This window comes from Rhinatrema bivittatum, chromosome 16 (assembly GCF_901001135.1).
Source record: "Rhinatrema bivittatum chromosome 16, aRhiBiv1.1, whole genome shotgun sequence".
Classification (NCBI taxonomy): domain Eukaryota; kingdom Metazoa; phylum Chordata; class Amphibia; order Gymnophiona; family Rhinatrematidae; genus Rhinatrema; species Rhinatrema bivittatum.
In genome coordinates, this window is record NC_042630.1 from 53,169,218 (window position 1) to 53,192,514 (window position 23,297).

The 23,297-nt window shown below is 46.8% G+C and overlaps 1 long non-coding RNA gene and 1 pseudogene across 2 annotated transcripts in view; one reads left to right on the top strand and one right to left on the bottom strand.

Annotated features, from left to right (window-relative positions):
- The window catches only part of LOC115078704, a 92,218-nt gene that overhangs the window by 37,698 nt on the left and 31,223 nt on the right, over nucleotides 1-23,297 (top strand). For both annotated transcript variants that reach the window (XR_003853136.1, XR_003853135.1), the window contains exon 4: nucleotides 6,140-6,337. This is a non-coding gene — a long non-coding RNA (uncharacterized LOC115078704). The remainder of the gene's footprint in view (nucleotides 1-6,139; nucleotides 6,338-23,297) is intronic.
- LOC115078703 overlaps nucleotides 6,028-23,297 on the bottom strand; it is a 59,607-nt pseudogene continuing 42,337 nt past the window's right edge.

Genomic DNA, 23,297 nt, shown 5'->3' on the forward strand with positions numbered 1-23,297 from the left:
GCAGGCCCTCGAGGAGCGAGTACCTGTTCCCTGTAAGGCACCTAAATAAAGCAGAGGCCCCCTGAGGAGTGGGTACCCGGGTTAGCATATAACCCAAAGGGCAGAGAGAGAGAGAGCTTCTTGCAGCAGCACGGAAGTGGCAGAGTAGCGTAGACAAGAATGGATTTGAGTATTTGCTAAATCGGGGAGCTAGCAAATGAGTGAAGGTAATATACCCGGATGGCGTGATGTCAGCATGATGGAATGCCCTCATGATTTGCGCCAAGGGTGGTACAAAGATGTGGGTTGCGCCAAGGGTGGTACAAAGACGTGGGTACTACGTGGGTACAAAGACGTGGGTACAAAGACGTGGGTACTACTGCCATTGCTCCTCCCAGGTACCTTGGAGGAGCAATGGCAGTAGGCTGCACCATAGCCATTCCGGGGATGCTAGAGAGGTTGACTTGTAGACACGGCGGTAGCCATCTTGCCCAGATAAGCGGGAGGAGCCGTGAGTAAGGTGAGGCAAACAGGGCGAAGCCGTCGAGGACCGACGGACGCAACATTTATTGAGAGACTGGATGCAGTACTTTTCAATTGTGAATTAGGTGGCAGTATTGAAGAGTTGATTGTGGGTCCTAAGTAAGGTTGATAAGCTGCATTCCAGTCCACAGCTGGTTTGGCTTGCCTTTAAGTTAATTTTCACAATTAGTATTTTTGTTAGAGGAGGCCTTGTAAGACCCCTGTGGTGTTGCCTGTGTTCAGGGCACAGGGAACCTTATTCCTAGGATTCCCAGGATATGAAAGACTTGTCCCTCTGTATCCTCAGTGAGTAAGGACGCTTCATTGTTACCTTGCTTTTTGTGGTAAGGAATTTGGTTTTCCAAAAATACAGGAAAGAAGATTTTGCAGACCATCTTCTGATGAAGTACCACCGCAGGGTCATGACTCTGCTTTTCTTCTGGCATGGTCCATGACCAGCCATGGGCGGCTGTGTAGGGCATGCTGTGATGCAGTACTCACCCTGCACTATCACCTGTATCCTGAATCCTTGTACAACTCTTCCAAGTATCCAGAAACCTAGTCCAAGTCTCCAAGTGCCTTGTCTTGTCCAAGTACCTATGTCTCGTTCAAGTCAACATGTGCTTTGTCTCGTCCAAATCTTCTAGTATCTACATCTTGTTCTTGCTCCAGTACCATCACCTGTTCTCAACCTCTGCCTGTCCTGTTGCACCTGCCATTTCCAGGCCTCGGGTCTGAAAGGGCAATCGAGTGGCAGGAAGGCTACCCAAGAGACCAGCATTGCTTTACTGGGTCTCTCCCAGTGTGTTTGAATTTGGCAGAGGTCAGGGTCCTGAATCTCCAGTCCATCCGCCCATGCTTGGATGCATCTCACCTGCCTGGGCGCCTCTCCGGAGTCCTCCTCTGGGATCATGCCATGGCCCAAGAGCACACTCTCCCCTCCGAATCAGGACCACTCTCTAGCATTCCTGCAACAGAGATAACTAGGTATGGCCAGGAGTCTAAAAAGAGGAAACACCCTGCCTGGGATCTGACAGTGGTTCAAAGTCTGATACAGCCAGGAGCAGAGAGAAAACTGGCAACTCAGCCAGTACCAGACCCTCAAGCCTCTTCCTCAAACAGCTCTACAGACCTCCAGCCAGAGCCTACTTCAAAGGTAAACAGAATGAAATTGCCTTAAGTTGGGGCCATAGTAAGTTATAAATATTAATATATTAGTCAGGCTAAGGTTTATGGCATGTTTTATACCAGCCATGGTACAAAATTTTCTTTAGGGTAAACTGGTGATAATAGCAAGAATGTTAGAGATATGTGTGGTTGTTATCTTTTTAATGCTTATCCTGAAAAATCTGATAAATAAAAGTCTAATTCTGTAAACAAAAATGTTGTATTTTCCTGAATTTAGGATCATGAAGTGAGATAAGAGGGGATCTGGAAGTGCCCCTTCACAGACAGGTTCCTGAACCCCTAATCATAGGAACATAAGCATATAAGAAATTGTCCTGCTGGGTCAGACCAAGGGTCTATCATACCCAGCATCCTGTCTCCAGCAGAGGCCAAATCAGTTCACAAGAACTTTGCAAGAACACAAACACTAAGAAGATCCCATGCTACTGATGCCAGTAATAGCAAAGGCCATTCCCTAATTCAAGCTGAATAATAGCAGTTAATGGACTTCTCCTCCAAGAACTTATCCAAACCTTTTTTAAACCCAGCAACACTAACTGCATTAACCACATCCTCTGGCAACAAATTCCAGAGCTTAATTGTGCATTGAGTGAAAAATAATTTTCTCCGATTAGTCTTAAATATGCTACTTGCGATCTTCATGAACTGCTCCCTAGTCCTTCTATTATCCAAAAATGTAAATAACTTATTCATATCTACTCATTCAAGACCTCTCATGATCTTAAAGACCTCTATCATATCCCCCCTCAGCCGTCTCTTCTCCAAGCTGAACAGCCCTAGCTTCTTCAGCCTTTCGTCATAGGGGAGCTGTTCCATCCCCTTTATCATTTTGGTTGCCCTTCTCTGTACCTTCTAAATTACAAATATATATTCTTGAGATGCGGCGACCAGAATAGTATACAGTATTCAAGTTGCGGACTCACCATTGAATGATACAGAGGCATTATGCCATTTTCTGTTTTATTAACTATTCCCTTCCTAAAAATTTTTATCATTCTGTTTGCTTTTTTGACTGCTGCAGAACACTGATCTTTTTCCTGGGTGGTAGCTCCTAATATGGAACCTAACATCGTGTATCTACAGCAAGGGTTATTTTTTCCTTTTTGCAACACCTTGCACTTGTCCACATTAAATTTCATCTGCCATTTGGATGCCCAATCTTCAAGTCTTGCAAGGTCCTCCTGCAATTTATCACAATCTGCTTGTTATTTAACTACTCTGAATAAATTTGTATCATATGCAAATTTGATAACCTCACTTGTCATATTCCTTTCCAGATCATTTATAAATGTATTGAAAAGGAGTTGTCCAGGTACAGATCCCTGAGGCACTCCACTGTTTAATTATCCTTTTCCACTGAGAAAATTGACCATTTAGTCCTACTCTCTGTTTCCTGTCTTTTCACAAGTTTGTAGTCCATGAAAGGACATTGCCTCCTATCCCATGACTTTTTAGTTTTCTTAGAAGCCTCTCATGAGGGACTTTGTCAAATGCCTTCTGAAAATCCAAATATACTACATCTACCGGTTCACCTTTATCCACATGTTTATTAACCCCTTCAAAAAAGTGAAGCAGATTTGTTAGGCAAGACTTCCCTTGGGAAATCCATGTTGACTGTGTTCCATTAAACCATGTCTTTCTATATGCTCTACGATTTTGATCTTTAGAATAGTTTCCGCTATTTTTCCCAGCACTCAAGTCAGGCTCACTGGTCTGTAGTTAGCTGGATGGCCCCTGGAGCCCTTTTTAAATATTGGGGTTCCATTGGCCACCCTCCAGCCTTCAAATACAATGGATGATTTTAATCATTGGTTACAAATTTTAATAGAGCTGAAATTTCAGTTTTTAGTTCCTTTGAACCCTAGAATGCATACCATCTGGTCCTGGTGATTTGCTTCTCTTTATTTTGTCAATCTGGCCTAATACATCTTCCAGATTCCCAGTGATTTGGTTCAGTTCATCTGATTCATCACCCTTGAAAACTATCTCCAGGACTAGTTTCTCCCCAACGTCCTCATTAGTAAACACAGAAGCAAAGAATTCATTTAGTTTTTCTGCAATGGCCTTATCTTCCCTAAGAGTCCCTTTAACCCCTCAGTAATCTAACAACCCAACCGATTCCCTGACAGGTTTCTTGCTTTGGATATATTTTGCCCCTATGGCCAACCTCATTACAAATTCTCTATTCACCCGTCTTATCAATGTTTTACACTTAACTTGACAATGCTAATGTTTTGTCCGATTTTCTTCAGATTAATCCTTCCAATTTTTGAAGGATTTTTTTTTGGCTAAAATAGCCTCTTTCACCTCACCTTTTAACCATTTATTTTGAATTTTACACACAGAAAAATCATCAACGTAAGAGATAAAAAGAAATGAAGCCAGGAAAAATAAATGATATCAAACACCACAATAAGAAAATAAGTCAAGAACCTTTGAAAATAAACAATGATACTGAGGGATATTCAACTGAAAAGGAAAAAATTGTTTCACACGTTTATCTTTCAGCATGACCAGGACTATATTTCTCCAAAGCAACCCGTTCAAATGTATCATTTTGCTTTCTCTTTTCTGTTCCTTTTCTAATTTTGCTTTTTTGAGATGAGATGCAGTGACCAGAATTTTACAAATAACTCAAGATGAAGTCACACCTTGAAAAGATTGTGAACCCCAATAATACAGTGAGATAAGTGTTTACTGAATTCTCATATTTTATTTACCATATTCTATTGACAAAGTCAAAGAGTTGGTGAAACAGAGACCCTTTGTTGCGACGTTTGTAAAGAAATTTCCATTCAAATGATTGAAGATACTCATAGGCACTATATGCTACAAAGTTTTCATTCAGTGAGTTTTTGAATGATGTATTTGTAACACTGAAAAGAAAATAAACAAGACTTTTTGAAAAATTATTTTTGAAACGTAATTGGGAGAAATTTAAAAGGCCTGCGTGTGCAAATACTGGGAGATATGCACGTGGCCGAGCCATGCATGCATCGAACGTATTTTAAAAACAGCCCGGCCACGTGCATATCTCCCGATATATATGGAACTTCAGGGCTTGTTTAAAGGAGCAGGACAGGGGTGAGATCTGGGCACGGAGTGGGGGGGGGGGGGGGCAGGAACTGGCCAGGTCAGTGTCATTAGGCACTGTCCTTGGGAAGTGTGTGTCAGCAGCTGACCAGCATGCACAATTTACTTCTGCTCTATCGAGTGGAAAAGTTGTTAATTGAAAAAAATCTAGGGTGGTTTAGGCATCAGGGAGGAAGGCTAGGTAGGGGGATAAGAAAGTTCCCTCCCAGTTGGCTCCTTAATTGGAGCGGGCTGGAAGGGAACTGGGGAAGGCCTACTCGTGTCTCCGCGCAGTGTTTACAAAAACTCCCCCCCCCCCCGCCCCCACACTCATGCGAGTCGCGACCCACGTGCACATGTGCGAGCTGATACAAAATCGGGGATGCATGAGTGCATGGATATCATATTTTATAACATGCACGTGGTGACGCATGCTCTTATAAAATTGGCATAGGCCTTTGAAAATCTAACTGAAAATTATAGTGGGAGTTTTTTAAAAATGTCAGTTATGATTATTTATTTATAAAATTTATTAAGCACTTTCCAATTTTTCGATTAAATTTCCAAAGCGATGTACACATATAGCAATAGAATCATGCAAAATTTTAAAAATGTAATTATTTTAAAACAAATAATTAACATTAATAGCCAACCAGACTAGCAGCCCTCAAACGGTACCCACCTCTGTTCCATTAGAGTAATTATATATTTTTTATTACCTTTAGTTACTTTCCACTTGCAGTGCAGCAATAGTTTTACAGTTCAGAGGCTGTTAGTAACTTGACACTGAGTCAGCCCATATAACCCAGCCATGACTGAAATATGGGGAAAAAGGGGGCAGAGAAGGAGGGAAGAGTCATGCATCATGGCCAAATGGGGACTCAACTGAAGATGATGGCTCATCATTGGTGGCCCTTGCTGGGATGAGGTAGTGGGACACCCAGGTTTCGGGGGTAGGGGTAGAACTGGTGTTCACTGTTACGGATCAGGCCAGATTTATACACAATAAACCTGCAGTCTTATTTACCCAAGAAATGTTGTCAGTGTTTTTTATGATATTGTAAGCAAGTGGTAAGTGTGGATGGGCCAAGATGTCTTGGCTACTCATTTTCTTATGTTTTTCACTCACTTTTTTGAGATTCAAAAACAAATACAATAGAACAGTAAAATAAATTCAACATCACAGATTTTTTTTAAAATTATTATTTTATTTGGTATTTCTCTTTCACTTTTTTTGATGGCTCATATAACTAATGCTATCTTGAATATCTCAAAAGAACTGTAAGTAGAACTGGCAGTACCCTCTGGAAAAACTCTCAGTTAGAAATTGTATTCTTTGAATGTTTCCCTACTAAGTGTTTTCTTCTGTTCATTTCAGGCTTTAGCAATATAATGTAGCACTTAGGAATAAATATACAGCCTAGAAGTCCAGCACTGGAGGCCAGGATGGCAAATACCTCCACAGCCACCATGTATTTGCCTTTGGTGCTCAGGTACACTGGGATGAAGGAGACCCAAACAGTGCAGAACACCAGCATGCTGAAGGTGATAAACTGGGCATCATTGAAAGTGTCAGGTAATTTCCTTACAAAGAACGCCACAACAAAACTTAACAAAGCCAGAAACCCCATGTATCCAACCATGATGTAGAAGGCAATTACAGATCCCTCATTACACTTTAATATAATTTTCCCTGTTTCAGATTTTGTGTCCAACACTGGGAATGGAGAAAACATGAGGAGCCACACAGTGCATATCAGGACTTCACCCACTGAACATAGAAAAACAAGATAAATGGATATTCTAGTCTTTAACCATTTCTTAAAGCTGCTGCCAGGTCTCGTAGCATTGAATACCATAGCAACTGTGAGAGTTTTAGCCAGTATAGAAGAAATAGAAACAGCAAATATAATCCCAAATGCAGGTTGTCGTAGCAGACAGGTCACCTTTAGAGGGCGTCCAATGAATAACAAGGAGCAGAGGAAAGACATCATAAGGGAGGCGAGCAGGATGAAGCTGAGATCACGATTATTTGCTTTCACTAGGGGTGTATCTTTATGTTTCATAAAAATTCCCATTATTCCAGCAGTTACCATAGAAAAGAAAATAGCAACAGACGCTAAAGCCAGACCCAAAGGCTCCTCATAGGAAAGGAAGTCAACGTCTCTTGGGGTGCATCGATCTCTCTTCTGATTTGACCATTGATCTTCTGGGCAGGGCTCACAGTTTTCCATATCTATCAAGGAATCAAGAAAACAAATTTTTAAGGAATTTTGCTTGTATGTTAGAATCATTTGTTTCATTTCACACTGCATATGTTAGTTTTCCAATTGCAACATATAAGGGATCTGTATTGGGATCCTTACTTTTCATTATATTTATAAATGAGCTGGAAATAATTACGACGAGTGAGGTAATCAAATTTGCAGATGACACAAAATTGTTCAGAATAGTTAAATCACAAGCAGATTGTGATAAATTGCAGGAAGACCTTGTGAGACTGGAAAATTGGGCATTGAAATGGCAGATGAAATTTATAGGGATGTGAATCGTTTTTTGACGATTTAAAATATCGTCCGATATATTTTAAATTGTCAAAAATCGTTAGGGCCACGATACAATACCAATTCCCCCGATTTATCGTTAAAAAATCGTAAATCGGGGGAAGGGGGAGGGCAGGAAAACCGGCACACTAAAACCCCCTAAAACCCACCCCGACCCTTTAAATTAAATCCCCCACCCTCCCGAACCCCCCCAAATGCTTTAAATTACCTGGGGATCCAGCGGTGGTCCAGAACGGCGGCGGTCCGGAACGGCCCCCTCAATTGAATCCTTTTGTCTTCAGCCGGCGCCATTTTGCAAAATGGCCGCCGCAAAATGGCGGCGGCCATAGACAAAAACGATTCGACGGAGGAGGTCGTTCCGGACCCCCGTTGGACTTTTGGCAAGTCTTGTGGGGGTCAGGAGGCCCCCCCAAGCTGGCCAAAAGTTTCTGGGAGTCCAGTGGGGTTCAGGAAGTGATTTCTTGCCGCGAATCGTTTTCCGTACGGAAAATGGCGCCGGCAGGAGATCGACTGCAGGAGGTCGTTCAGCGGGGGTTCCGGACCGCCGCTGAACGACCTCCTGCAGTCGATCTCCTGCCGGCGCCATTTTCCGTACGGAAAACGATTCGCGGCAAGAAATCGCTTCCAGAACCCCGCTGGACTCCCAGAAACTTTTGGCCAGCTTGGGGGGGCCTCCTGACCCCCACAAGACTTGCCAAAAGTCCAGCGGAGGTCCGGAACGACCTCCTGCATCGAATCGTTTTTGTCTATGGCCGCCGCCATTTTGCAAAATGGCGCCGGCTGAAGACAAAAGGATTCAATTGAGGGGGCCGTTCCGGACCGTCGCCGTTCTGGACCACCAGGTAATTTAAAGCATTTGGGGGGGGGGGGTTCGGGAGGGTGGGGGATTTAATTTAAAGGGTCGGGAGTGGGTTTTAGGGGGTTGGCTCACGATTTTAATGATTTTTCACGATATTTTTAAAACCCAAACGGCAACAATATGATTCCCTCCCCCTCCCAGCCGAAATCGATCGTTAAGACGATCGAGGACACGATTCACATCTCTAGAAATTTAATGTGGATAAGTGCAAGGTGATGCATATAGGGAAAAATAACCCATGCTATAGTTACACAATGTTAGGTTCCATATTAGGTGCTACCACCCAAGAAAGAGATCTAGGGGTCATAGTGGATAACACATTGAAATCGTCGGTTCAGAGTGCTGCGGCAGTCAAAAAAGCAAACAGAATGTTGGGAGTTATTAGAAAGGGAATGGTGAATAAAATGGAAAATTTCATAATGCCTCTGTATCGCTCCATGGTGAGACCGCACCTTGAATACTGTGCACAATTCTGGTCACCACATCTCAAAAAAGATATAATTGTTGCAGCCCCGACCGCCTCCCCCATGGTCGGGGTCGGGTCGGCTTACCTCCGCTCCAGTCCGCCAGAAGAAACGCTGAGGTCCCGGTCCGGTGGAGTGCATGTCCGCGCCGTCTCCACGTGGAGAACGCCGTCCCGGTCGACAGAAGCTCCGCCCCTCTCCTTTTGCATCACACGCGCGAGGAAGGCCCTTATGTGCGCCCAGCACCCAGAAGTATGGGACAGCCCCCTGGCTGACGTCAGACGCCAGGCCTGCATTTAACCGGCGCCCAAACTCCGAGAAGACGCCTTGCAATGAGGTTCCTTGAATTCTAGTTGCCTTCCTGACACTGCTGTATCCTGGTTCCCGGTTCCAGGTTCTCCTGTGCAGTTCCAGTTCCTGCTTCAGTGACCTTCTTCGATTGTCTTCCTGGTTCCTGATCTTGGTCTGCTTCTGTACAACGCTTACTCGCTGCCTGCCTCGATCCCGGTCTGCTTCAGATCTCTGGCTGCTAGCTGCCTGCCTCGATCCCGGTCTGCTTCGGAACACTGCTTGCTAGTTGCATGCTTTGACCCCGGTCTGCTTCGGAACACTGCTTGCTAGCTGCCTGCCTTGACCCTGGTCTGCTTCTGAACCCTGCTTGCTAGTTGCATGCTTTGACCCTGGTCTGCTTCGGAACACTGCTTGCTAGCTGCCTGCCTTGACCCCGGTCTGCTTCTGAACCCTGCTTGCTACTGCCTGTCTTGACCCAAGTCGGCTTCTGGACATTGTTTGCTAGCCGCCTGACTTAACCTTGGGCCTGATCCTGACACCGCCTCTTGCAGTCTTCCTCTGGCCTGTAAGTCCCAAGGGCCCTGATCCCTACGGGCTCCTCCTGGGGGGATTCTGGGTCCCGGGTGAAGTCATCTGCCGGTTTTATAGACTCCGCCTCCCAGTCTGCTCTAAGGAACCCTCCTATTGCAGACCGGCCCAAGGGTCCACTGTTCCTCTACTTTAACCTTAACAGTTTGCAAGGCCATGGACCCGGTGGAGGTTCCTAACCTTCAGGCCATTCCCGGGATGGCGCAGCACCTACAACAGCAGCAACACTGCATCGATGCCCTAGCCGCTACCGTGGAGCGGCTGGTCAACTGCTTGGAAGCAACGGCACCAGAGACGCCTCCAGCACTGCCCCCGACTCCCGCCTTAAGTGCCACACCAGTTACCCAACTGCCTGCCCCTACTCGCTATGCAGGGGATACCAAGGCATGCCGGGGATTCTTGAATCAGTGCTACGTCCGGTTTTCCTTGCTGCCCGCACAGTTCCCCTCCAACTCTGTGAAAGTAGCCTATATCTTCTCTCTATTCGATGGAAGGGCTCTCGATTGGGCCTCTCCCATGTGGGAGTGGCAGGATCCCTTATTACACAACCTCCAGGAATTCGTTCTCAACTTCCGACAAGCTTTCAACGACCCAGCCCGCCAAACCATGGCGGCATCCAAACTATTGCATTTGAAGAAAGGGACTCGGTCAGTGGCGGACTATACCATTGAATTCTGTACCCTTGCCATGGAGGTAGGCTGGCAGGATGACTGCCTGAGAGGTATTTATCTGGAGGGTTTGGCAGGTCATATTAAAGACGAACTGGCAGGTCGGGACCTCCCTGATGATATCAACGACCTCATTGATGTAGCTGGCCGGGTGGATCGCAGGCTACAGCAACGAGACAGGGATGGGCGCCCACCGCACAGATCTCTGACATCCACCCCGGCGCCCGCCAGGCCCACGGCACCCAAGACATCACCCTCTACCTCCCCCTCGGGCGAGCCAATGCAACTGGGTCGCGCCCCTCTAACGGCGGAGGAAAGAAGGAGACGCCGCACGCAGGGGTTGTGCCTGTACTGTGGTGGAAAAGGACACTTCCTAGCCCACTGCCTGGAGCGTCCGGGAAATGATTGAGCCTAGGTTGTTCAGAAGAGCTACTCCTAGGCTATGCTGGCTCAGCTCCTCAATGTTCTGCTCCTGTGACCCTCGAGTATCCTGGGGGGAAATTCCAGACTTTGGCCTTCATTGACTCTGGGACTGAAGGGAACTTTATAGTAGCGGACTTGGTCCAACAATTACGCTTGCCCACTATTCCAAGATGCCCTCCGCTACGCGTCACGTCCATCCGTGGCACCTTGCTCCCCGGGACCATTACCCGCTCTACAACTCCCTTGACCCTCCAAACAGGGGCACTCTACTCTGAAGAAATATCCTTTTTGGTGCTGGAAAAGGCCATGCACCCCTTGGTGCTCGGTCTACCATGGTTGCGCCGCCACTCTCCCGTGATTCAGTGGGACACCCTTCAATAAACTCAGTGGAGTCCCTTCTGCTTCTCGCACTGCCTCCGGGTTCCGCGTCCTCCGCGACCAGTCCTGCTCAGTGCCTCGAATCTTCTACCAACACTGTACCAAGCCTTCACTGAAGTGTTCTCCAAGGAGATGGCGGAGATCCTTCCTCAACACCGGCCCTTCGACTGTGCAATAGACTTGCTGCCTGGTACCACACCGCCTCGAGGCCGTGTGTACCTGTTATCTTTGCCAGAGACTGCCGCCATGTCCGAATATATCACCAAAAACCTCACCAAGGGCTTTATTCATCCCTCTCGCTCGCCCGCCGGGGCTGGTTTCTTTTTCGTGGGGAGAAAGGATGGTTCGCTCCGGCCCTGCATTGATTATCGAGGATGGAACGCCATCACTAAGAGGGACCGTTATCCGCTCCAATTGATCCCCGAGCTCTTGGACAGGCTACAAAGGGCCAAGCTGTTTACTAAACTCGACCTCAGAGGAGCCTACAATCTCGTACGCATACGCCCAGGGGACGAGTGGAAGACTGCCTTCAACACCGGGACGGGCACTACGAGTACCTGGTAATGACCTTTGGACTCTGCAATGCCCCGGCAGTCTTCCAAAACCTCATGAATGAGGTCTTGAGGGAGATGCTCCATTCCACCATCATAGTGTATCTGGACGATGTGTTAATTTATTCTAAGGACTTGGAATCCCACCGATGACATGTCAAGCAGGTATTACAGGTCTTGAAGGATAACCACCTGTACGCCAAACTAGAAAAGTGCCTGTTTGAGTGTGAATTTTTGCCCTTCTTGGGATACATCATCTCCTCTATGGGCTTTTGGATGGACCCAGAGAAGGTATCCACCATCACCAATTGTCCTCGCCCCTCCGGATTGAAGGCTTTGCAGAGATTCCTGGGCTTTGCCAATTTTTATAGACATTTTATTCCCCAATACTCACGTAGGGTGGCTCCTCTCATGGCCCTGACCCAAAAGGGAGTGGATGCCAAGACATGGCCTGACACGGCTGTTGAAGCCTTCGAGGACCTGAAACAAGCCTTCTTGAAGGATACCTGCCTGCACCACCCGGACCCGTCACGCCCCTTTGTGGTAGAGGTGGATGCCTCAAGCCTTGCAGTGGTGGCTGTCCTCAGCCAGCGCTCGCCTTCTGGACAGTTACTACCCTGCTCGTACTATTCAAAAAATTTTTCTCCTGCTGAAGACAACTACTCCATTGGTGACAAGGAACTCCTAGCCTTCAAATTAGCTTTCAAAGAATGGAGACAATGGCTGGAGGGAGCAGCTCACCTGGTAACGGTCTACACCAACCACAAGAATTTAGAATTCTTGTCCCAAGCACAGCAGTTGAACCCGTGACAAGCCAGGTGGTCGCTCTTCTTCAATCGGTTCAACTTCACTCTCCAGTATCGCCCTGCCTCGAAGAATGTCCGAGCCGACGTGCTATCTCAGACCTCGATGTCTGAGGAGCATGAGGTACCCCCTCGATACATTCTTGACCCATCAAAGGTTCGTCTAACCGCTCTGACCATCCTGTCCCAAGGAAGAACCGTAGTCTCCAAGCGCTCCCGGTTAAAGGTACTACGCTGGGCCCACGACTCACTAACCGGTGGGCATGCTGGGCAGGAACGGACGCTGGAACTGCTAAATAGATACTACTGGTGGCCCAATCTCTGTCGAGACGTCCGAGCCTACGTGGGTTCCTGTCCCACCTGCACTCAACAGAAACCCAACCTCGGACCCCCGTGTGGCTTACTACAGCCACTTCCGGTTCCCACGGAACCATGGACCCACATCGCCACGGACTTCATAGTAGATTTACCCACTTCCCAAGGAAAGACTGTGATCTGGGTCATAGTAGATCGTTTTTCCAACATGGCCCACTTTGTGCCACTACCCAAGCTACCATCAGCCCCGGAACTGGCACTCTTATTTGCACAACACATTTTCCGTATTCACGGACTCCCCCAGGACATTGTGTCCGACCGAGAACCGCAATTCACGGCCCGGTACTGGAGGGCCCTCTGTAGGTGTTTCAAGGTCCAGCTCAGCTTCTCCACAGCCTTTCACCCTCAAAGCAACGGCCAGTCAGAAAGGATGAATCACTCCTTAAAGACATTCCTTCGCGCCTTCATAAATGAAAGGCAAGACAATTGGACAGAACTCCTGCCTTGGGATGAGTTTGAGTATAATAATCAGAGCCATGCTGCCACAGGAAGCTCTCCTTTCCAGATCGTGTATGGGAAACAACTCAAGCCTCCGTTGCCCCTCGCTACACCCAGTCCCTCTCCCGCAGCACAGTTATCCGCACAACGACTACAGGGTCTGTGGGTCTGTGGCAGACCATCCAGGGCAAGCTTGCTACCGCCGCCACGACAGCCAAGAGATATGCTGACCGGCATCAATGACCCGCATGGGTATTCCTTCCCGGGGACCGCGTATGGCTCAGTACTAGGAACATCCATCTAAGATTGCCCTCTAGAAGTCCATTAATGGCTATTAATCAATTTTACTTAGGGTATAGCCACTGCTATTAATTGCATCAGTAGCATGGGATCTTCTTAGTGTTTGGGTAATTGCCAGGTTCTTGTGGCCTGGTTTTGGCCTCTGTTGGAAACAGGATGCTGGGCTTCATGGACCCTTGGTCTGACCCAGCAAGGCAATTTCTTATGTTCTTATGTTCTTATGATTCACACCCAAGTTCTGTGGACCCTTTCGGGTGGCCGAAAGGGTAGGCTTGGTCTCCTACAGGTTGCGGCTGCCGTCCTCCTTACGGATCCATGATGTCTTCCACATCTCCCTCTTAAAGCCGCTTGTCTTCTCCCACTTCCACCGCAAGTCACCAGGCACCACTGCCACACCCGTGGCGGAGGATCCCACCTACCAAGTAAGAGAGGTTATCGATGTATGCTTCTTTAACCGCCGATGGGAGTACCTCTTAGCCTGGGAGGGCTGCGGGGGTGAGGACAACACCTGGGAGCCCGCTCGCAACATCTTGGATAAATCCCTCCTCCAACAGTTCCATCTTGACCATCCTGGAAAACCTGGTCCTTTGAAGAGGGGGCATAAAGGAGGGGGTACTGTTGAGGCCCCGACCGCCTCCCCCATGATCGGAGTCGGGTCTGCTTACCTCCGCTCCGGTACGTGAGAAGAAACGCTGAGGTCCCGGTCCGGTGGGCCGCATGGCCGCGGCATCTCCACGTGGTGAACGCCGTCCAGGCCGACAGAAGCTCCACCCCTCTCCTTTTGCCTCGCGCGCACGCAAGGAAGGCCCTTATGTGTGCCCAGCACCCAGAAGTACGGGACAGCCCCCTGGCTGACGTCAGACGCCAGGCCTGCATTTAACCGGCGCCCAAACTCTGAGAAGACGCCTTGCAACAAGGTTCCTTGAATTCTAGTTGCCTTCCTGACACTGCTGTATCCTGGTTCCCAGTTCCTGGTTCTCCTGTGCAGTTCCAGTTCCTGCTTCAGTGACCTTCTTCGATTGTCTTCCTGGTTCCTGATCTCAGTCTGCTTCTGTACAACGCTTACTCGCTGCTTGCTTCAATCCTGGTCTGCTTCAGAACTCTGCCTGCTAGCCGCATGCCTCGATCCCGGTCTGCTTCAGAACTCTGCCTGCTAGCTGCCTGCCTCGATCCCGGTCTCCTTCAGAACTCTGCCTGCTAGCTGCCTGCCTCGATCCCGGCCTACTTCTGAACACTGCTTGCTAGCTGCCTGCCTTGACCCCGGTCTGCTTCGAAACACTGCTTGCTAGCTGCCTGCCTTGACCCCGGTCTGCTTCTGAACGCTGCTTGCTACTGCCTGTCTTGACCCAGGTTGGCTTCTGGACATTGGTTGCTAGCCGCCTGACTTAACCTTGGGCCTGATCCTGACACCGCCTCTTGCAGTCTTCCTCCGGCCTGTAAGTCCCAATGGGCACCTCCTGGGGGGATTCTGGGTCCCGGGTGAAGTCATCTGCTGGTTCTATAGACTCCGCCTCCCAGTCTGCTCTAAGGAACCCTCCTTTTGCAGACCGGCCCAAGGGTCCACTGTTCCTCTACTTTAACCTTAACAATAATTGCGATGGAGAAGGTACAGAGAAGGGCGACCAAAATGATAAGGGGAATGGAACAGCTGCCCTTTGAGGAAAGACTAAAGAGGTTAGGACTTTTCAGCTTGGAGAAGAGACAGCTGAGGGGGAATATGATAGAGGTGTTTAAAATTTTGAGAGGTCTAGAATGGGTAAATGTGAATCAGTTATTTACTCTTTCAGATAATAGAAAGACTAGGGGGCACTCCATGAAGTTAGCATGTGGCACATTTAAAACTAATCGTAGAAAGTTCTTTTTCACTCAACGCACAATTAAACTCTGGAATTTGTTGCCAGGGATGTGGTTAGTGCAGTTAGTGTAGCTATGTTTACAAAAGGATTGCATAAGTTCTTGGAGGAGAAGACTCTGCTCCTTTTCAACCACTTTACGCTGCCTGGAATAAGTGGTCCCCTGACTGGTACTGCCACTATCCCCAGATGTCAGTACTGTTGGTTGTTGCTTCTACATACGTTGCTTCATGCCAAAATTAGTTAGATGTCCCATTTGCTTGCTTCTGCTAATATCCCTGGCACAGTAATTACACTGAGCAAAAAGTGGGTCCTCCCTCACTTTAAAGTGGCTCCAGATCGCATATTTTTTTCGTGATCCATTCTCTATAGCCTTCGGGGTAGATGCTGGCACTGGAATTGAAGTAGTGGGTGCACCCTGAGAAACAAATGCCAGAGGCATCAGCCATACTCTGTGCCTGCGCTGACTGCTCTTCCTCCTTCTTATCATCAGTTTCATGTCTCCCCTCCACCACTGAAGTAGAGACTAAGACAAAAATAACTAATCCTCCTAAACCTTCTTCAGTTATGAAGTCTTCTATTTCTGATGAAGGGAATCCTATACAAGATGATTCTTCATTGGAATCAGAAGCAAACTGCCTGCGCTGCATGGTCAGTGCTAACTTGTATCTGCTGTCACACTGCTGCTTTTGGGTCTCGCTCTTTTGTCTGGCATTTGTCATCCTCCCCTTTCCTCATCTCCAAAACAACAGGGTCAGAAACAGGTAGTTGTGATGCATCATCTTTAAATTTCAGTTATTTCTGGATGGAACTGCCTGCCCCTCCAGAGATTTTAGATTGGAACAGCTCCCTTTTTAACTTTAATGGGGGACTGGCACTGCCTTTTGAAGTGCCTCCTCTGCCAGTCCCAGTCACTTGACCATGTGTACCTTTCCCTAACTTCATGGATTTAATGTCACTGCCTACTAGGGATTTCAATTAAAATAATTATTTCTTCATTGGTGACTGAACACCTCTGTACCAATATATGTGAGTGTGAAAAACCACACACACACACACACACACACACACACACACACACACACAGTGCAGTGCCTTGCTGTACACTACAACTGAGACTGCTATATGTCCACAAAGAAATAACCCCCTTAGTAAGCTGTTAGAAGAGTCTACTTATCAGATCTTTACAAATTCTATAATTTGTCACCACGCTTTCTTTACTTGCAACTCAGGAGGGTTTGGAGGGGAACTTTGAGGGGTGTCTCCAATTAATGCTTTCTCTCACAGATTTTAAGATCAAGTTAATTTTGTTCACTTAGGGGTAGATTTTCAGAGCCCTGCTCGCCTAAATCCGCCCAAAACCGGGCGGATTTAGGCGAGCGGGGCCCTGCGCGCCGGGAAGCCTATTTTACATAGGCCTCCCGGCGCGCGCAGAGCCCCGGGACTCGCGTAAGTCCCGGGGTTCTCGGAGGGGGGCGTGTCGGGGGGCGGGCCCGGTCGTCGCGGCGTTCCGGGGGCGTGTCGGCAGCGTTTTGGGGGCGGGTACGTGGCGTGGCTACGGCCCGGGGCGTGGCCGCGCCCTCCGTACCCGCCCCCATGTCGCGGCCCGGCGCGCAGCAGGCCCGCTGGCCGCGCGGGGATTTACGTCTCCCTCCGGGAGGCGTAAATCCCCCGACAAAGGTAAGGGGGGGGGTGTAGACAGGGCCGGGCTGGTGGGTTAGGTAGGGGAAGGGAGGGGAAGGTGAGGGGAGGGCAAAGGAAAGTTCCCTCCAAGGCCGCTCCGATTTCGGAGCGGCCTTGGAGGGAACGGGGGGAGGCAGCGCGGCTCGGCGCGCGCAGGCTATACAAAATCGATAGCCTTGCGCGCGCCGATCCAGGATTTTAGTGGATACGCGCGGCTCCGCGCGTATCTACTAAAATCCAGCGTACTTTTGCTTGAGTCTGATGCGCAAGCAAAAGTAGGCTGATCGCGCTTCTTTTAAAATCTACCCCTTAGAGAACATTTTCGGCCATTGTTGTGGGAGAGGAGACTCTTCTTCTCTGGACCAAGTTTGGAATTCTGATCATCAAATTAGCTTAGATCAGGATGACTGGCCAAAAATACGGTGCACTACACTTTCCAAAAATATTTGTATGCAATGTAAGGAGTTAATACTTTGAATTCTACACCACATATTCAGATACCCTGTATGGTATTCCAGATTTAGTAACTCCAGTCCTTTATGTGGGAGAGGGTGTGGTGCAGTAGGTTCCTTTCTTCAAATGTGGTGGGAATGTCAGCGAGTTCATGATTTTTGTTGTCTGTTTGAGGATGAATGTATTACTTTCAGGGGGTGGCTTTTAAATTCTCATCATCTTTCTGTCTTTTGGGTCTCTGGGATTTTAGAAACTTTCCTGTTAAACAGCAGAAGTTGCTTTTTCATCTAATGATTACTGCTAGATTTACAGTTGTACATTTTTGGACTTTTGGTACAGACAAGTGATAGAAATAGTGACATTGGAAAATATTACTGGGGTCCTTCAGAAGAAGCAGGATCAGTATGATAGGTTGTGGTAGCATTACTGGGCTTGAAGAGGAAAAGTTATAGCACTTTATATATTGGGAGGCCACTTTACCATTTTTTGTATTGTGGGGTGCTTTTCCCTCTGCTTATGATCTATGCCTGAAACTGTCATTAAGCTTGGATTGAAATCCCAAAGTTAGAGTGAAAATTCAGATATATTGCTTCTTCCACTGATTTCATCCAACTTGGCCGGAAATTCAAATTCCATACTTTGTGCAGCTAAGTCAGAACTTATGTGGACGAGCAGCTTCAGTGCTTATTGACCTCCATATTAATAGCAAACAATTGTTTGTATAATTATTTATTTATTTATTTATTTTATTTATTTAAAACTTTTATATACCGCACAATGGGTAGGGAACTATCCGTCTAGGCGGTTTATATAATTACACATTCATAAATAAGCAATACATAAAATACAAACAAATTGAAAGTTTTCAAGATAGACAATTATATTGACAATCATAATGTAATGTGATAAACCTTAATATAAATTGTATGCACAGGTAAAAAGGTGGGTTTTTAGTAGGGATGTGCAGAGCAAAAGTTTAAGTTCATATGTCCATATGTCCAAAGGGGGTCCCATTTGCGGTCAATATGGACATAAACAGAATTCAATGAGTTGAGTATATGTCCATATGTGGAAATAAAAATTTAAACCCCTCACCCTCCTTAATCCCCCCCCCCCAAGACTTACCACAACTCCCTGGTGGTCCAGCGGGGTCAGGACACCATTTCTGACCAACTTTGCAAGGAGCACGTGACGTCGGCGTCACGTCGGAGTGACGCGGCGTCACATGATTCCCCGCGGGGTCGCTTCCGGGATCCTCGTTCGGCCCAAAAGGAACTTTTGGCCAGCTTGGGGGGGCCTCCTGACGCCCCCAAGCTGGCCAAAAGTTCCTTTTGGGCCAAACTAGGATCCCGGAAGCGACCCCGCGGGGAATCACGTGACGTCGGCGCCATGTCGGAGTAACGCGGCGTCACGTGATTCCCCGCAAGTTTCCTCCGGCACCCTCGTTCGGCCCAAAAGGAACTTTTGGCCAGCTTGGGGAGCCTCCTGACACCCCCAAGCTGGCCAAAGTTCCTTTTGGGCCGAACGAGGATCCCGGAAGCGACCCCGCGGGAAATCACGTGACGTCGGCGCCACGTCGGAGTGATGCGGCGTCACGTGATTTCCCACGAGTTGCCTCCGGCACCCTCGTTCGGCCCAAAAGGAACTTTTGGCCAGCTTGGGGGGGCCCCCAAGCTGGCCAAAAGTTCCTTTTGGGCCAAACGAGCGTTCCGGCGCGAACCCGCGGGGAATCACGTGACGCCGTGTCACTCCGACGTGGCGCCGACGTCACGTGCTCCTCGGAAAGGATTTCAGAAATGGCGTCCTCACTCCTCGCTGGATCACCAGGGAGTTGTGGTAAGTCTTTGGGGGGGGATTAAGGAAGGTGAGGGGCTTAAATTTTTATTTTGGATCAACAATCGCGATTTCCAACTTATTCAACATAGCTATGTTGAATAAGTTGGAAATCCGATCGTTTATGTCTCATCACTTTTTTAAGTTAAAAAAAAAAAAAGTAGCGTTTTACATTTATGTTCAAAACGAATGCACACCCCTAGTTTTTAGTAGTTTCTTAAATTCTGTACGGTTGGCTGTCAGGCGGATATGTTCTGGGAGTGAGTTCTACAGTATTGGACCAGCAACAGAGAATGCTTGCTTACGAGTCAATGCTAAACTAATGGATTTTATTGTAGGTACGTCTAGAATGCATTTGTCAAGGGAACTGAGTTGTCTAGTCGGTGTGTAGATTCTTAGTAATGAACATAGCCAGATAGAATCGGTATTGTAGAGTAGGTTGTGTATTGTAGACCAAAATTTTATACGTTATACGATATGAAATTGGAAGCCAGTGCAAGTATTGTAAAATAGGGGTGATGTGGTCTGTCCGGGATACATTGCATAACATTCGGGCAGCTGCGTTTTGTATTAACTGTAGAGGTCGTATAGTGGATTGAGGTAAACCAAGGTACAGAGAATTACAATAGTCTAGTGAGGATAGGATTAGTGCCTGGGTGATCAATTGGAAATCATTCGGAGGAAGAAGTGGTTTAAGCTTTTTTATCATGTAAATTTTGTAGAAAGATTTTTTTTTACAATATCAGATATATGGTCAGTCATTGTAAGTCTAGAATCTATTACTATACCCAAGTTTTTTGCGTGAGGTGTTATGTTAATGGTTTGATTCTGGAAAGTGAAAGTTGATTGGGGTTGATGGATTGAGTCAGGTACAGTTGATAGGTAGATTAATTCTGTTTTATTTGTGTTTAATTTCAACCTGTTGTGGGAAAGCCATGTTTTTATTGTTGTTAGATATAGATGTAATAAGGAAAAGGTTTTAGACCAGGAATCTGTAAAAGGTATGATAAACTGTATGTCATCTGCGTAGATTTTGAAATTAAGGTCTAGTCCAGCAAGTAGACGGCAAAGAGGTAGTAAATAGAGGTTGAATAATAGAGCTGAAAGTGCAGAACCTTGTGGTACACCTGTCTTAGTGGAGTACCAATCAGAATAATAAGGACCTACTGTAATTCTCTGATTACGATTGGTTAGAAAAGAGGAAAACCATTGTAATACAAGACCTGTAATGCCAATCTGCGATAAGGTGGAAAGTAGGATGTCATGGTTTAGCGTATCAAACACAGCTGAGATATCAAGTAATTAAGATTAGCAAAAACATTTAAATGAAATGCACTGTGCTTGACAGCTGTGTAAGATCCTCCCCTTCATCTGTTCCTTTCATTCATGCTGCCTGTCCCGTAAACTATTCATCATTTTACTCACCCATCTTGTTGATGATTTCTCCTTCAGGACATGGGACACAGTCATAGCAGCAGAGGGGTTTTCCTTCCTTAGAGACTTTCCTGTATCCAGGAGGGCAGCTCTCACTGCACACAGAGCGAGGAGTCTGAGGTGTTATATAAATCAAAGGAAATGATAAGATGTGAAATTGTGTGATGGTTTAATGGGCCCTGTGTAGTCTTTACTTTTTAAATGGGCTGATGCAAAAAAATGCACTTTAAGCAGGCACTGAGTGTTCAGCACACGCTTTCCTAACGAGCACTCAGGCATCACTCCTGGGGGCACAATTCAATATTTAAATTAGGGGCTGCACTGCCAAGGAGGTGCTAGGGTCAATTGCATGTTCCTAGCACCTCCCTGGCAGCGGGGCAACCAGGAGAGGTCGGCAGTATTTTCTGCTTTACTGTACAACTTTTTGGGATGCTCAGAAATTAATACCAGCTATGGGCAAGCATTAATTTCTGAGCATAAAAATGTGCAGATTGGACGCACATTTTTTTTTTTTGGCATGTGGAGTGATTAACTAATAACTTCATCAACATGCATTTGCATGTTATGAGCGCTATTAGTTTCACAGCGCTTTGGAAACACATTGTGGATGCGCTAATCCCCTTATAGCGTAAGGGGCTGTGGATTCATATCCAAAACACGTGTCGGACTGTGGAATAAACAGTGCAATCGGCCCCTTTGTTTTTATGATATTGAGTGTCAGTATTTATCTGTGACCTTTTAAATTTCATTTGAATGTATTTACAAACTGGATTAAATAGAAACATCCTTTTGAAGAATTAAATAAAAATGTTTTATAGAAACATAGAAACATAGAAATGACGGCAGAAGAAGACCAATCGGCCCATCCAGTCTGCCCAGCAAGCCTCATACCCCTCTTCTCATACTTATCCGTTTCTCTTAGCTCCTAGTAACCTTAGGTTCTATTTCCCTTTCACCCCCACCATTAATGTAGAGAGCAGTGATGGAGCTGCATCCAAGTGAAATATCAAGCTTGATTAGTTGGGTAAGCGGCAGCATAGCTCTCTGCCGTTGAAGCAGAGAGTAAGATATGCTGGATATGTGTGATATGCGTGGATATGCTGGATATGCGTGAAGTATTAGTTTTTCTTCTCCCCTGCCGTTGAAGCAGAGAGCCATGCTGGATATGCATTGAAAGTGAATTATGCCTTGAAGGTCACATTAATTATCAACAAATATTGAATAAGCCTAATAATTGGTAATTGAATAAGCCTAATAATTGGTAATACCTATAGCCCATGAACCCACCCCTGTTTTTTTTTTTTTGGGGGGGGGGGTTAATTTGGAGATGGCAGCCCTCCATCCTTCCGCTCCATGAAGGTGGAACACCAACCACTGGCCACTGGCATCCCGCTCCGTGAATGCCTCTGTGGCAACTGCCGCTCCATGCAGTGTTTTGCTGCCTCCTCTTTATACGCGTCCTCTAGACCTGATGGATCCACAGTGTTTATCCCACACCCCTTTGAAATCCTTCACAGTTTTGGACTTCACCACTTCCTCCGTAAGGGCATTCCAGGCATCCACCGCTCTCTCCATGAATAAATACTTCCTGACATTGGTTCTTAGTCTTCCTCCTTTGCAGATTCAGCTCGTGACCTCTGGTTCTGCTGATTTTTTTCTGATTGGAAAAGGTTTGTCATTGTCTTTGGATCGTTAATGTTTTTCAAGTATCTGAAAGTCTGAATCATATCACCCCTGCTCCTCCTTTCCTCCAGGGTGTACATATTTAGATTCTTCAATCTCTCCTCATATGACATCCGATGAAGACCCTCCACCTTTTCTGGTCGCTCTTCTCTGTACTGCTTCAATCTTGTCTCTGTCTCTTTGTAGATACGGTTCTCCAGAACTGAACACAGTACTCCAGGTGAAGGCCTCACCAAGGACCTGTAAAAAGGGATAATCACTTCCCTTTTCTTACTCGATATTCCTCTCTCTATGCAGCCCAGCATTCTTCTGGCTTTTGCTATCGTGTCGCATTGTTTCACAGACTTCATATCATTAGACACTATAACCCCAAGGTCTCTCTCCTGCTCCGTGCACATCAGCCTTTCCCCCCCCCATCGAATACAGTTCATTTGGATTTCCACTCCCCGTATGAATGACTTTTGCACTTCTTGGCATTGAATCTCAGCTGCCATATCTTCGACCACTGTTTCCAGTTTCCTTAAATCCTGTCTCATTCTCTCCACTCCTTCCGGCATGTCCACTCTGTTGCAGATCTTAGTGTCGTCCGCAAAAAGACAAACCTTACCTTCTATCCCGTCCGCAATGTCGCTCACAAAGATATTGAACAGGACCGGTCCCAACACCGATCCTTGTGGTACACCACTTAAAACCGCTCTCTCTTCATAGAAAGTTCCATTAACCATCACACATTGTCTTCTGTCCATCAACCAGTTTGCAATCCAGGTCACCAACTCGGCACTCACTTCTAAGCTTCTCGTTTTATTCACCAGTCTCCTGTGCGGAACCGTATCAAAAGCTTTGCTGAAATCTAAGTAGATGACATCGAGCGCTCTTCCTTGATCCAATTCCTTGG